Raw genomic sequence first — 15,541 nt, 5'->3', positions numbered from 1 at the left:
TTTTGATACTTGTGATTCCGATCACCTAGATTTAAGAGCTATCTCATGATTACAATGGCCATCTCATTGGTTGCTGGAGTTGATACAACTTAATGTGTATACTGTAGGAAGAACTGCCTTCCCGAACACATGAGGAACCTCTTTCATAAAAATGTACTACCACACAATAAGAATTGAGCATTTCCATATTCCTACTTTACTCAATGAGTATCTTATGTTATACATTCCTTGAATCCAAGAAGTAGCACTTAACTAATCTCTAGTAGGACAGTGATTAATAAATGACCAGGAATAATGTAGGATGAGAAGTAATAATTTCCTTAATCTGCAAACAAGAGATCAAGAAAAAAAAATGATAAAGGAGTTGAAAAAGAGAGAACAATTATTACTGTTTTGGAAAACCAGGAAGGGTTTCCTACAAGATGTAAGGGATAAATTTAAATATTTTTTTTACATTTATTTATTTTTGAGAGACAGAGAGAGACAAAGCGTGAGCAGGGGACGGGCAGAGAGAGAGGAAGACACAGAATCCAAAGCAGGCTCCAGGCTCTGAGCTGTCAGCACAGAGCCTGATGCAGGGCTCGAACCCACGAACTGTGAGATCATGACCTGAGCTGAAGTCAGGCACCCAGCTGACTGAGCCATCCAGGCGCCCCAAGGGATAAGTTTTAATTGGTCAGGAAATATTGTTTTCCATGTCCCATTATGTGCACAGCACTGTGATGTGCACTATGAAAGATTACTAAGGAGATAAAAAAAAATGATCATTTTACTCAATATGACGAGCATCTTTAAAATTAGACTTTTTTATTCATTCTTTCATTCTTTATTCTACTTTTATTCTTTTTCTATTATTTTCATAGTTCAAATAGTGAGCCAGAGTTTGTTTTAAAGTATTTGTGTGTGTGAAAATGGAAGACATAGCGAAACCATTAAAATCTCCTATTCAGTAGTCTGTTCTGTTTGTAGAGAGAAGTCCATACAAACACAACACACAGTGCTTTATGTAACACTATTTCATTTTTCACAAATATTGTGACATCACTATCTCTAGATTAACATTCAAGGATTTATTCAATGTTGTACAATAGTAAATAAGAAATAGAAACTACAGACCACAAAGTCGTCTGATAAATTTCATGCCCTATTTAATTAATGCATATTTTCTTTCTACATGAATAATAACTGAATAAATAAAAGGAATATAATTATTTTCATAATGTCAAATGAAATCCCTATCAAATTGGAACTCTGTGATCATGGTCCCCTCTTTTTTACAAGTTTCAGCTGTTTCCCTAACTCCCCTGAGGACTGCAAGGCAGGTCTATTTTCAAAGTAAACATAACGTTTTACTAAAATCCCTAATTTTAATAATCCAGGCTCCCCTTAGGTAAACCAGTTGATATGTTATTCCTCTATTTCATATTATAATACTGACATCCTGAGCTTTTATATATTCCAGCCTAGCTATTAATCGAAGTATATAAGCTTAATTTAAAAAGTACAACAATATATAGAATATATATTCAAAATACAGAAAAGATTTATTCTCTCCCAAAGGGAAGTAATACATGAAATAGAATCAGAGTCTGTGATGCAAGCATTTCAATGATTATTTTTTATAGTTGAATTCATACTTTATGGATCTTGTAAGACGTTAGCATAAATGGATATTGATAAAGTCCATCAACATTTTTCTAAAGCATTTCACTCTGGAAGTAGAGCGGTAAGGAATAAAATTCAAAGCGTTAACTCAAAACATTGTTTCCTGCACAATTTTAATGTTTGAAAGCTAAATAATTTAGAAAAAGCAAACTTTCGCCATTAAAAAAGTACTTTTGACATTCATGTCAACGGGGCTTAAGTCAGCATGTGTCTTCTGATAGTGCAATTTGCTTGACTTTATGTTGTCAATTATAATTCCACTTTCTTGCTAAGTCGATACAATTAGATTACTACAGGGACTTCATTACAGCCACAGGGAGGACAACAGCTGAGGTATACAATTTTCTTCCTATGATGCCAGTACTACTGAAAAGTTATTGGAACAATGGTCTGCAAAGGGGCAATAAAATCTGCGGTCTAAATGTTGTTATGCCATTATATCACCTGACAAAAGATAGCCAAACTTTAAAAAAAAAATGCTAATGCAATACAAGTTTTGGCTGTGCCATTAATCTGATCGGGAAGGTTACGACAAATTGCTTTTTTCTCACTTATTCATTTAAACATAATTCAGATTACATATTACCTGCAAGCCTTAGATTCCTAGTGTGAAATCTGAGGGATTTAGAACCGATGGATATCTGATATGCCTCCAAATAAATGTGTAACAGTGAAGAATCATGAAATATTCTTCTTGATTAGATGTGCTCATGTGCTCATGACAATACCAATTTCAGAACTCAAGTGTACATCCTATAATCCAGTATTATTTCTTACCACCACAGTTTTCAGCTATGTTAGAATTCATATTCAGAATGTTACTTTCAATTGACATATTAATTGATTCATTTCTTTCTTAATTATAGAAGGTTTATCTCTTCTGAGTTTTATGGGTCTATTTTCTGCCATCTGCCTTGATATAATATATCTCATACATATTATTGAGTCTTAAAAACATGGCATATTTCACTACTTTATTATAAAAAGCAGCAAAGTCTATTTAAAAAACTTTCAAACAAATCCAATATTAGTAGTCATGAAATTTCTCTGACTTAGCAAAACTTTCATGACTCTTCCTAGAAAAATTTCATTTTATGTTACAAGGATATTCAACTAAATTTTACTGAGTGCTTACTGTGTGTCAGCACTGTAATGGGCTCAGAGATTGCAAAATTATTGAAGGGAAGGAGATTGTGCCTTAAAGGTTCTCAGAATTTACAAAGACAGACAGACTAGTAGAAAAACAATGACAGTACCACATGGTAAGTGTCTTTCTGTGCTCCCCAACCCAATGGTTCCGAATCCATTTGTCAGTCTGTATTTCAATGATCAATTTAACCCATGTGTGAGGTCTATAATACATGAATCTACAGCACTTTGTTTCTATTGCCTCTGGCATGGTGCAGTTAGATATGTACTTTGACATGTAAATAGTATCAACTACATCTGCCCTGGTATGGTAAGCTGATTAATTCCCTCCCTCCCCCAATATGTCCATTGTCTAATCCCTAGAACCTCTGAATATTTTGTCTTACGTGGTGGAGAGACTTTGCAGAGGGGATTTAATTAAGGGTCTTGAGATGGGGAGATTCTGGATTATCACAAGGCTCGTTATAAAAGGGAAACAGGAAGATCAGAGTTCGTAGTAGCCGATGTGAGATATGACAGAACGAGTGATTTGAGGAAAAGGCCACTAGCCAAGGGATGGAGGCCAAGTTTAGAAGCTGAAAGAGACAAGGAAATGGATTCTCCCCTTATCCCTCCAGAAGAAACACGGAACCACTGGTATCTTGATTTTAGACTTCAAATTCCCTGGACGGTAAGGGAATAAATCTGTGCTGTTTAAGCCACTAAGGTTTTGCTAATATGTTATAGCAGCAATAGGAAACTAATACATGTGCTCTCCAAGAAGAAAAAGTGTTTTTCTTTTGTCCTCACATTGTATGTATGGATTTTTAACTTGGAAAGCATGCTTATAATGGTGAGAGTATGTTTTCAAAATACTGAGAGGCCTCTTACATCAAAGTAAGAAAAGCTGCAGATGACAAATGGTGAAAAATCAGTCATATTGTTTCTGAGAAATGATCCTTTATTGGAACCTATTATGTTTTGGAACATCTCACATTGGATTGGATTTCCTCCTCGGAGTCACAACCAGCTCCTTCAAGGGAATAGGCTAAATTTGGATGCTTGGATCATTATTTAATAAGACAGCAGTGTCAGACTTGAAAGCATCAGACTCAATTGGCAGTCTTTTTAAAATACAGCTGGCTAACCCACCCCCCTCAGAGTCCAAGAACTTTCATTTTAAAGAAGTGTTTGGAGGAAGTTGATTCTACTGGCCCAAAGAGCAGACCTTAAGAAACACTAATGTCGTGAAAAGAATGAGACACACAAGATCTGAGTTTATAGATTTGTCACTCTCTAGCTACACATTCCCTTAACTGCAGGGACGTTCAGCCCAAACAATCTCATAGGTCAGTCAGGATGATCAAACAACACAATATTTATAAAAATCCCAGTAAGTTGTAAAATTATATAAATACATGTTGACTATATTAATAAAAGGCTTTTGTACGTATAGGTATCGTGTGTTATCTAATACTCTGGATAGTTTTCTCTGAATATACTATTTACTAGCCTTTTTTCTTTTAAGCACTCTGTGTGTACATTGGTTACTTCTCAAATTAAAACAAAAATACACATGGATGTATATTCATGTGTGCATGTGCATATGTGTGTACACATTTTTTTTTTTAATTTTTTTTTCAACATTTTTTATTTTTATTTTTGGGACAGAGAGAGACAGAGCATGAACGGGGGAGGGGCAGAGAGAGAGGGAGACACAGAATCGGAAACAGGCTCCAGGCTCCGAGCCATCAGCCCAGAGCCTGACGCGGGGCTCGAACTCACGGACCGCGAGATCGTGACCTGGCTGAAGTCGGACGCTTAACCGACTGCGCCACCCAGGCGCCCCTGTGTGTACACATTTTAAGATGATGTGGACTCTAATAATTCGGTGTTTACTGATTTGAGAAAGAGACCCTTAATATTCCAATTTAAGCCCCTTTTTCCTTTAAAAAATTGTTGTGGGCCTACTATATTATTTACATTGTTATATTTCATTATTGAAAACTCAATGGAAATTGAGTGTGGAAAAAATAAGATATTTACTTATCCTTATTAGTAAATGATTTATTTTCTCATTTTAGACTTTTTAAATAACAAGTTATTGTATGATACTTCATCTAACTTTTTGCAACATAGAAATGGCTTCATTTGTGTCTGCTTTCCATCCTAATTTATTATCACCTGAAAATTTTATTAACATTAATAATGATGATGAATGAAACTGGGATTAGTTCTTCTCTTTCATGTGTCCCACTAGGCTATTTTCTCCTGCAGAACCACTGTCATTCATTACCCTTTATTTAAAGCCCTTCAGGCAAGATTAAATGCAAGTCATTTCAAAATAGCAGCAATTTATTTTTTTTATAAAATAGACTAGATATTTCCTCAAAGTCAAGGTACATCTACATCTTGTAAGACATCAGAACAACCGCATACATATTTCAGTTTATGTGTGTATGTGTGTGTACTCACACATATGTAAATACGTACTATACATGCACATGCACACACACGCGCGCGCACACATACACACACACACACACACACACACACCTTGTATACTGACAAACATCTGGAAGAGAAAAAGGAATTGGTCCACAGATAGAACTATAATGACACAACATGTCTGACATATTGAAACAGTGGATTGAAAGCCCGATGGCCACTCTCAGACCCTGCAAAACTCCATCAGTGAGTAGCTGACTGGCCCTGAGCAAATCCTATCTGCTTGCAGCATCATCCCTCTTCTAGATAATAAAGGTATCCAAATGCTCAGCTTCTAAACCACCTTCCACTTTGAATATTCTATGATTTGGCCTTGTATAATGCTTTCAGGATAAAATTAATAAGACAAGAAATTTTATCTACAATAGCTGATGGAAAAAACGAGTGGAGCCTCAGTGAGCAGAAAATTAAAATGTTCCCATAGTTGTTCACATTTCTTAAAATGCAACTCTGCTATGTTAGCATAGCAGATGCCTACACTCTACATCAGTCGGACTGAAGAAAAAAATTTAGTTGTCTAGTATGTAGGAAAAATTGCAGACCTACTCAAAATGAATGGCAAAGTCATGTTCAAGAAGACACCATAGAAACGGGCAGCATTTGGCCCTCCGGTTCATCAGTGTGCAGTATTAAATAATGAGAGGAATAAAACCTGCCACCTTCAGACAGATGGACTTTGAATCCTCAAGACAGGTTGTGGTCTTTATCTCATTTAGTATCTGTCATAATGATGGGTGAAAATATACTCTGCAGTATTTGTAAGCCTTTCATTTAATGGATTGATAGCCCCAGATGCAGCCCTTTTATGACTGGCTTCCAGCAAAATATTTTAGAGCCTGCCCAATTAGACCATGAACTCTTGGCAGAAGTGGAAAGCTTTGCATTAACCTCTTTCTGCCCTGCACATGGGACAGCACTACAATAGAAAGTATTCCACAGAAAATATGAAGGAAGGGATAGATTCATTTGTATCGAAGCATATCTGATAAAAGAAAATGCTACCACTTTATAATAAAAACTTGAAACTGTTATTTAGGATGATTAACATTTTGATGTATCAAATACACATATTATTCTAATTTTTCATGAGTAGATAATTTGATATGGCTTAAATGATTATAAAAGGTTATGGAAATTTGGGGAAATGAAATGCCTGTTGTTTATTTTTCTTCTTCTCTACAAATTGACCCAGAGTATCCTTGCACTGCAGTAACTGTAGCAACTTTGGAAACATTAAGTGATCAGTGTAGAATATCCTTGATGTACTTCAGTAAAAATCAATTGCCTGAAAAAAAACACTATGTCATCCATAGTGTTTTGGAAATCCTGAAATCTAAGTCAAGGTAACAGATTAGACATTAGGTAACAGATTCAGAACAACTAATAAATGGCTGTGGACTGTAGTATTGTCTAATATTACAACATTTTCAAAAGTTAAACTATAAGCTGCCATGACCTGCTCATAGACATTTGTAGAATATATTAAAAGAATTTAAATTTAACAAGTTCCAAGTGCACGCTCCTAACTAACCTGGCTTTACGAGAGAGCCACTCATAAGAGAGCCACGAATAAGCATTCGTGAAGATTCTTTGGGGCATGGCACTATACTACCCTAGATGAAGGACTTCTAGAAGCGCAAAGATTTTAAAATTAGAGTGGGAGAGTAAAAGTACTAAGGCAGTATGCAGGTATGAATAATTCAATCAACAGATTATACAGATGCAAGTTCCTTCCCAAGAAAATGGGCTGGGGAACTGTGATTTACATTTCTCTGTACTGCACTTTCTTCTCCACGGTTGACTCAAGTAGGAATACCACAATGCACAACAGTAAAACTGTGCAGTCACGTTTCGGTTTTTCTAACTTTAGAGGTCTCAAGAGTAAATTCATAAAAGAAGGATTCCTTCTGGCATGACCATCTCTGAGCTTTATATTATTTCCAATTATTCCTGCATTGTAAAGAATACTTTTAGGAATACATTTGAACACAAATCTTTGTCTGAACCACTGTTTTTTTGTTTGTTTGTTTGTTTGTTTTCTTTTGGTTTTGTTTTTTATTTTTGTTTTTTGTTTGTTTGTTTGTTGTGGAGACATTACTGGAGATAGGGCAAAAGTCATGAACCTATGTAAGGTTTTTGCTGTATATCACTAAATTGATTTTTAAAATGTTATACAATGGCCAACCTCAGATAATAGTGTCCATTTCAATGAACCTGGAAAAACGTTGAGAATTATCATTTTAAATGTTTTGGTAATTTTACAGGTAACAATGTTGATTTTATCTCATTTCAAGCTGAGGTATTTTTCTCATATAATTATTAGTGACTTATACTGATTCTTTGAATTACAGTAAAACCTTGGTTTGCAAGCATAATTCATTCCAGAAACATGCTTGTAAACCAAAGCATTTGTATAGCAAAGCAATTTCCCCATAAGAAATAATGGAAACTCAGATGATTTGTTCCACAACCCAAAAATATTCATGTAAAAATGATTACAATACTGTAATATAATACAAAATAAAAAGAAAATTCAAAATATAAAGAAAAATAAACAAATGAACCTGAACTTACTTTTGAAAACCTCCATGGCTGGTGTGAGGGAGAAAAGAGAGGAGGGTTACTGTGTAGGACTGCCTTCAATATCACTAATGGAATCACTGCTATCTTTTGGCTCAATGGAATCTCTCTCTGCACGGGGACCATTGTATACGCTCGCATGATGTTGACTACAGTACAGTATTAATAAACTCTTGTCATATACTGTATTGAATGTAACTGGCAATAAGGCAGCAGAGGAAAGGGTCTATATGTGCAGGCAGCCTGACCTAGAATGAAGCAAAGCATTCCTAAGCTTCCTCTTGTATGGAAAAGCAAAGGACTGTCCGTTGGTGCTTTGAAATGACAAAAAATACATCAGTGCCACTTGTGGGCACCTTCCAACATTCTGAAAAAATCACTGATTTCTGCCAAACACCATAGCCTGAGACCAAGCATCTGAGCATGGGAGATGATCACCCATAGTCTGGCAGCAAGCATGTGAGAGACAGATTGTGTGTGTGTGTGTGTGTGTGAGAGAGAGAGAGAGAGAGAGAGAGAGAGAGAAGAACAATTGGATCAGTTGTGATCATGTGATGTTCAGGGTCATGTACTACTTGTATTGCAAGACATCGCTCATTTATCAAGTTAAAATTTATGAGAAATGTTCGCTCACCTTGCAGAACACTTACAGAACAAGTTAGGCACAATCCAAGGTTTTACTGTATTTGTTTAAATCTGCATATTTTAATAATTAGATTTAATGTTTCCTTGCTGGTTTGTATGCCCGTTATATATTAATTTTATCAAGACTTTGTGATATTTGTTACAAATATTTGCTTAATTGCTAGTATCCTTCTAACTTTGTATCATTTTATTTATGTTTCTTGAAAGAGATTTTTTAAAAGGCTATGGACTTTGATCCCCTTGCTGTAATCACTTGGGAACTCTAGGATATCCATCCCTCCCTGTCCAATGACTTAAAAATTTTAGCATTAGGCTCACTTTTTCTGTCTCTCTCCACCATTATACTGAATTAATTCTTGATTTCAATATCCACATAGATAATCTTTATAATATCCTAGCACCTCAGACTCTAGCCCTCCTCTGCTCCAATGATTTTGTTCTTTACCCTAACTGGTCTGCTTGTTCAGTAACATGATCATGCAAAGAACCCTGTCACGGAGAAAATCTTCATCCTCTCCATAATTCAGTGTCAAACCTCCCTCCCTTTGACCACTTCCCCTTAACTTTTAGGCTAACCACTTCTCAAAGGGTCTTCTCTCTGGCACTCCAATCCAATGATTAAACCATCACATTACTTCATCCTCATATCGAACTTCATTTGTTTTAGATGCAATGCCTATTGTTATAATCACTCTCTTGTGTAGATCCCGTGTTCCATCCTTGGTTTTTTGTACTCACTTGTCAAAACCACCTCTATGTTTATATCCAATTCTCTGTTTATTTAGCATGTGCATTCTTACATGTAAATGTAGTCATAAAAGGACACACAACCATCCAGACTGGTCTCACTCACATTAATTTCATGATTGTAAATATCATGGTTGCTCTTTCTCGTCTCTCACCTTTCTCTGGTCAATTCATTCTTCCAACCAGCCAAACCAGCTTTTCACAATTTCCTCCCTCCTCTAATCTCAGTCTCCTTCTTGTCTTCACTCTCAGGAGAGAAAAGGGAACAAGGCAGAAGACAGCTTCTCAATTTTCACTCCATTAAATCTAGAGTAGTACTTTCATTTATACCCATAAACTGTGTTCTTCTTCCTTTAATGGATGAGCAGATTATGCCCATAAAACAAACCTCTAATCTTTCTTCTTTCTAAATCTCTGACAACATTCCCCTCCCTGACTCATCTGTTCCTTCTCTAAATAATCTCTCCTACAATCATATAAAAGGCTGCATTTTTCCATATTACAAGACAAAGACCCCTCACTCCACACTCTTCACATTCTCCTCTAGATATTGCCTCAATTCTCTGCTTCACTTCATAGGGAGAAAATAAGCAAACAAAAACTTAAACAACAACAACAAAACTTCAAGAGAACTGTTTATTTTGTAGTCTTCACATTTTCTTCTAACCCTCATTCCTATCAGATGGTATCCTCACCAAAATATTCAAAAGTCACCAGTGATTACATAAAAGATCTCTAATTAAAAACAACAACAACAACAACAACAACAACAACTCCGTATACTAGAAGCACTTAGCCCTGCTGAGTATTTATTCTTTCTTCAACAGTTTCTTTATTTCACCTGCTAGACATCATTCTCCCTTGGTACTCATTCTATCTCACTGCCTCATCTTGTAGTCCTATTGGATTCTCTGCATTCATTTGGCCTCCAATCCTCTTATTTGACCTAAAGCCCAATGTTGTTTGTTTCCCCATCTATTGCTTTATTCACATGTATATACTGGTATTTCACAAATGTAAACTGCTCTATATATTACTCTGAAACCTGGAATCTATCATCTTTTCTCGGATGCCTACTTAACATCCTCACTAGAATCTACCTCCACAAAGACTGTTCCACATGGAAATGAGGTCAGAATTTTATACTCAGCCATTAGTTAAGGGTCTTGCCAATGTGAGTGACTCAAATTTGGCAGGCATTTCCTGATAAGGAAGAGTCTCATCAGCCAGGTGCAAGTCTCCACACTGGAGTACAAGTTGTAATCTATTAGCATTCAACATCTATTAATCAACCAACAAAGAGTATCATGGCAAGACAACAATAGCATGTCTGCACTCTGGAATAAGTAACTGGTTGTGGTAGGACCCTGGCTAAAAACACATCTATGTATCATTTTATGTCAAAGGTGGTTTAAGTATGAAGTTTATTTTATATTGTTAAACAAGCATTTTAAGTTTTTAATTATTTTCATTGATGTATAATTGACATATAATTAGTTTTGGATGTACAACATAGTAATTCAACAATGATATAAATTACAAAATGCTTCCCACAAGGGTACTATCACTAATCAAAGTTATTACAATATTACTGATTATAGTCCCTTTGTTGTTTTAATCTGTGACTTATTTGTTTTATAACCAGTATACTTCTTAATCCTTCATCTATTTGCTGTGTTATGAATTTAACTAAAAAAATACATGTATGCATCTTTTTACATTAAAGCCTTGTATTATATCACTTTTAAGTACAAAGCTTAAAAACAATTCAAAGTAATTCAATTATTGTATTTAAGTATAGATTACATCAACCACATACAAAATTAAATAATCGTATAACCCACCACTTTGTTTAGAAAATAAAACTTTACAATAGAGTTCAAGCCTTCTAATGACCTTTTTCTAATCACTTTAACTTTAAAGTAATTACAATTATAAACTGAGTATAAACTTACCCATGAATTTCTTTATGCTTGTACTAGATACATCTCTATGATCATTAAAATGTATGCTTTTGTACCTTTTTAAAATGGATCGTGCTATATATAATCCCTCTTCAACATTATTTTTTTACTAATGTTATTTTGAGATTCATTCATGCTTTATGGGCAGCTAGAATTTACTCATTTCACTACTAATCTCATTTATGACTATACCTCAATTTATACATTTAATACCCTTTTGATGGACATGGAGATGGCTTTTATTTCCTTCTTATAAGAAAACACTGATTAAGCATTCTCGTCTATATTTCCTTGTGTATGTGTGAAAGGATTTCTCTAAGGTTTATACCTTGAGAGTGTAATTATAGATAGAAAACTAGGTTAGAATGTTATTAAAGTTAAATAAAGGGAACTGTACACTTAGACTATTGCATTAGTTCCTATTTGGCAAGAATATGAAAATACTTAACGGACTGTCTACAAAGATGACTTTTTGGGCACTACACATACGTTTTATGCACTAAGGCAGAAGCAGTTATTCCTCCTTGAATCCAGTCTGATATGTGAAGCCTACTGGATGGCACCTGCTATTTGATTGTTTTCAAAAGCTGTTCCTGAGCCTCACTGAGGTTATCTTTTTTATTAGGTACAGTTGTTTTGTTTTTTGTTTTTGTTTCTTTAACACGATACATCTGAGAACATCAATAAGGATATACCGTGGTACTGTATTAGAGAGGAATATGGAGAAAATGGCATTCCTTTTATGTTCCAGGTCCTATGCTAGAAGATTTATTTATAGATACCCTTTAATTAATCCTTAAAACCCTATAATGCTAATATATAGCAATTTTTCTGCTTTGGAGAAATTATCCCAAGTCACAAAGCTAATAAATGAAAAGAGCATGGATTTTAACTCACATTTATCTCACAACACGGTATGAGGTTGACTTGTATACATGAATGGTGCTTAGGTAAACTTGGTTTAGTTACTAATGTCAATGGCAATGCATAACCTAAATAATTAATATAGGTTTTGTATATTAAAATCCTAACTATATTTCAAGAGTCCAATAAATTCCAATTCTTCTTGGAAGCTAGTGTCCCTGTGTAGACTGAGATTGTCCTTCCTATGTTCTTCTATACCAACATTTTTTTGTATCTTATTGTACCATACTGTAATTGTGCATTAAAACTATGCATATGATATCCCTCATTAGAAATTAAGTTTTTTCAAACGCTTCATTTAAAATGTGCCAATGGTATCTTCTAGTCACCATTTCTTAGCTAAAGTCCAGTCCCTAAGAGGTAGATGTGGGAAGGCACAGTATAAAAGGGAATGAATCCATTATGTATAGAAAACGAAAGCAAATAAGCAAGACACGGTTGTCATAGGGTATTGGGAAATCACATAGTAGGCATGCAGTAATAGAATCAGAAAGGAAAGAAAACAATGCATAAGCCAAGAAACACTTCAAGCACAAGGAGATTTTAGGAAGGGACCTAACATATCTTGGGGGAAATACAAGGCCCAAGTTCTTATGGAGCATAAAGTCAAGGCTACTCTTGCACAGGTGGCCTTAGAGTATATGCTTAGGCCATGAGGTATCTCCACCTCTGGGCCAAGGCAACCTTGATTCCTGAATACATCAGCTTTAGAGAAAAGCTGTGGGCTTTTTGGTCCACAAAAATACCTTGAAAACAACAGACACTCAGCAAACACAGCCATAGAATTTCAGGAGGCCAATGCCTTATCCATTAGGCAACTGGGGCCAGCCATAGAATTTCAGAAAGAACACAAGGCAAAACCTTCATTTTATAGGTGGTAACACCGAGAACCTGAGATGTTACGTTACATGAGCATGGTCGTGCACAAGTGAAAATGTCAAGGAAAGCTTGTCACATATAGATATTTTAGTTCTGTTCATTCAAAAACAATTTTTAACTTGCTTAAAACTATTACTGGGGTGCCTAGGTGGCTCAGTTGATTAAGTGTCTGACTCTTGATATCATTCAGATTGTGCTGTCCTGGTCATGAGATCTAGCCCTGAGTCAGGCTCTACACTGACAGCATGGGGCCTGCTTGGGATTCTCTCTCTGTCCCTCCCCCTCTCACACATGCATACACATTCTCTCCCTCTCTCTCTCTCTCTCTCTCTCTCTCTCTCTCTAAAATAAACATTAAAAAAATACTACTAAAGAAGGTTTAGCAAACAAAGATGTAAAAGAAATGGCTCCTGACTTTAGCTTCAAATGAACAGGGTTTTTTTTAACAATAATGGAATTTTAAACAAGGTTATTATAAAACTTTTAGGTTCTTTTAAAGTAAATGTTAAATCTTCATTCACACTTACATAAATATAGAGAAATGTAAATGTGAGAGAGGAAGATGCAGAAATGGAGTTTAGATGAATTTTTCTTGCCCTTGACTTGTGAACTTGAGCTTTGTTAGCTGTACGGTACAATTTACCTCTCTTCTGTGATAGCAGGTTTTTATTTATTATGGGCTTTTAAATAAAATAAATACTATCTCCTGAGAAATTTTATTCTATTTAGTAATTAATCTCTTTAAGGTCAGGACCCCAGTCCTATCTTTGTTGCTTCTCAGAACGCTATTCAATTTTTAACTACACTGCAAGTATTCAACGCCTATATGATGAAATGATTTAGTTATACATAACCTGCTGATCTTATTGTCAACATAAGATTGCCTAGCCATGTATCTCACCTTCTCGCATTGCTACCATGGTAAAAACAAAACAAAACAAAAACAAAAAGTCATTCAATGTCTTTAACAATACAGCCTAACTAAAGCTGAGAAATCATAGGGCTTATTTTCTGAGAAACTATTATTACTCTTTCCTTAGAATACACTACTCTCACTTGTCATCCTTTTTTTTTTCTAAGAAACATATATCAAAAATGTTAATATAATGTTAGGATGTCATTTTCTGTATCAAGGAAGGCACAGGTTTACTTCTATGGAAGAGAATGACAAATCATCTTCATTCCATTGCCAACCCCAAATGATTGCCAGGGGCTGCATGGAGTGTTCTTTTTTGAGAGGAATTGTGAGGCCTACTGTAGACTCAGCAGGAAAGCATGCCAAGATTAATTATTGAAGTCTGCCATGGACATACAGGAAAGTGGGTGTCAAGACATAAGTCATGAATCTTATCTGTACATTAGAGCTTGAAATATATCGTCATTTCACTTAGTAAGAGATAGATATGTTCTTATCAGATGAGAGTCCCATGGCATGTACGATGAACTCTAAAAATGTACACGGGACTTTTAGGAGCCATGTTTACTACCTGTTCCAATGAATCGATAACAGGCCTCTAAAAGGACTGCCATTTTTCCAGGATACAATTATCAAAGTAATAGAAAGAGAATTATTTGCTACTTTTACTTAATAAATAATACTTAATAGTTAATAATAAAAATATTTAATAATCAAAAAATAGTTAAGAGAAGCATCTGTTACTTCTACTTAAACATATTTTGATGTGTCTCTCCATGTCAAAAAAGAAATTTTCCTTTTACAAAGGGGAAATGGACATTCAGAGAGGCCACTGTTTAACTCCTCAGCATTCTACTGTCCCTTTATTTCCAGAATAAGATCTGGGTTTGATTCCCAAACAGACCACTCAGTAGCAGTGACTATGGAGATCAAATTAACCAATAATAAATGTCGACATTCTCTGTTTGTACCAAAGGGACAAGAATTAAGTCTAATATTACTATATACTGTCTGCTCTAACCCCTAATCTTGCTTTCCAATTTTGAACCGAATCTCAGTAATCTGAGTTCAATTCCTATTTCTAACTTTCCTGAATCTTTGTTTTCAATCCCTTGATTTTGGACTATATTCTGGCTCCAATTAACCTGCCAAAAAGGTTCAGCAGAATGTTCACCCCTTACCTGGAAAAAGGTTTCCTTCAAATGTAACAGTCCATAAGTAACAAGCAAATGCTGTCTTCATTAAAAACAAAAATATTTGGTGAATTCTAGAATTTTACTCACTCATGTTCCGTATCTAAGAAAAACAATCATAGAGATGTGTTACTGCCAGATAGAAGCAATGTTCCTTTAGGAATTATGTAATGTGGCCATTTTGAGGAATAGGAGTAAAGACTACAATCCTCAAATTAGAAAACATCCTGGATTTTCATGCAGCAATTTAGAAAGAATTAGTGAAATAAATGTAGGGTCGTGCTGACAAGGAAAGATGAAATAAGTGTTGCCTCTTAATTTCACATTTTTTTATTCACTTGGAATATGTCAGAAAACTTAGAACCATTCTTTATACCTCCCTCTAGATCAAC

General features: G+C 35.2%; 1 protein-coding gene across 1 annotated transcript in view; it reads right to left on the bottom strand.

The window, feature by feature from the left end:
- Nucleotides 1–15,187, bottom strand: part of SGCZ (sarcoglycan zeta) — a 515,552-nt gene extending 500,365 nt beyond the window's left edge. Inside the window, exon 1 of the mRNA XM_042933838.1 lies at nt 15,138–15,187. The gene's annotated coding sequence lies outside the window, so the exon portion shown is untranslated. The remainder of the gene's footprint in view (nt 1–15,137) is intronic.
- Between the last annotated feature and the right edge of the window lie 354 nt (nt 15,188–15,541).

This window comes from Panthera leo, chromosome B1 (assembly GCF_018350215.1).
Source record: "Panthera leo isolate Ple1 chromosome B1, P.leo_Ple1_pat1.1, whole genome shotgun sequence".
Lineage (NCBI taxonomy): Eukaryota > Metazoa > Chordata > Mammalia > Carnivora > Felidae > Panthera > Panthera leo.
The sequence above is the reverse complement of the archived record's forward strand: the minus strand, read 5'-3'. Positions and strand labels throughout refer to the sequence as shown.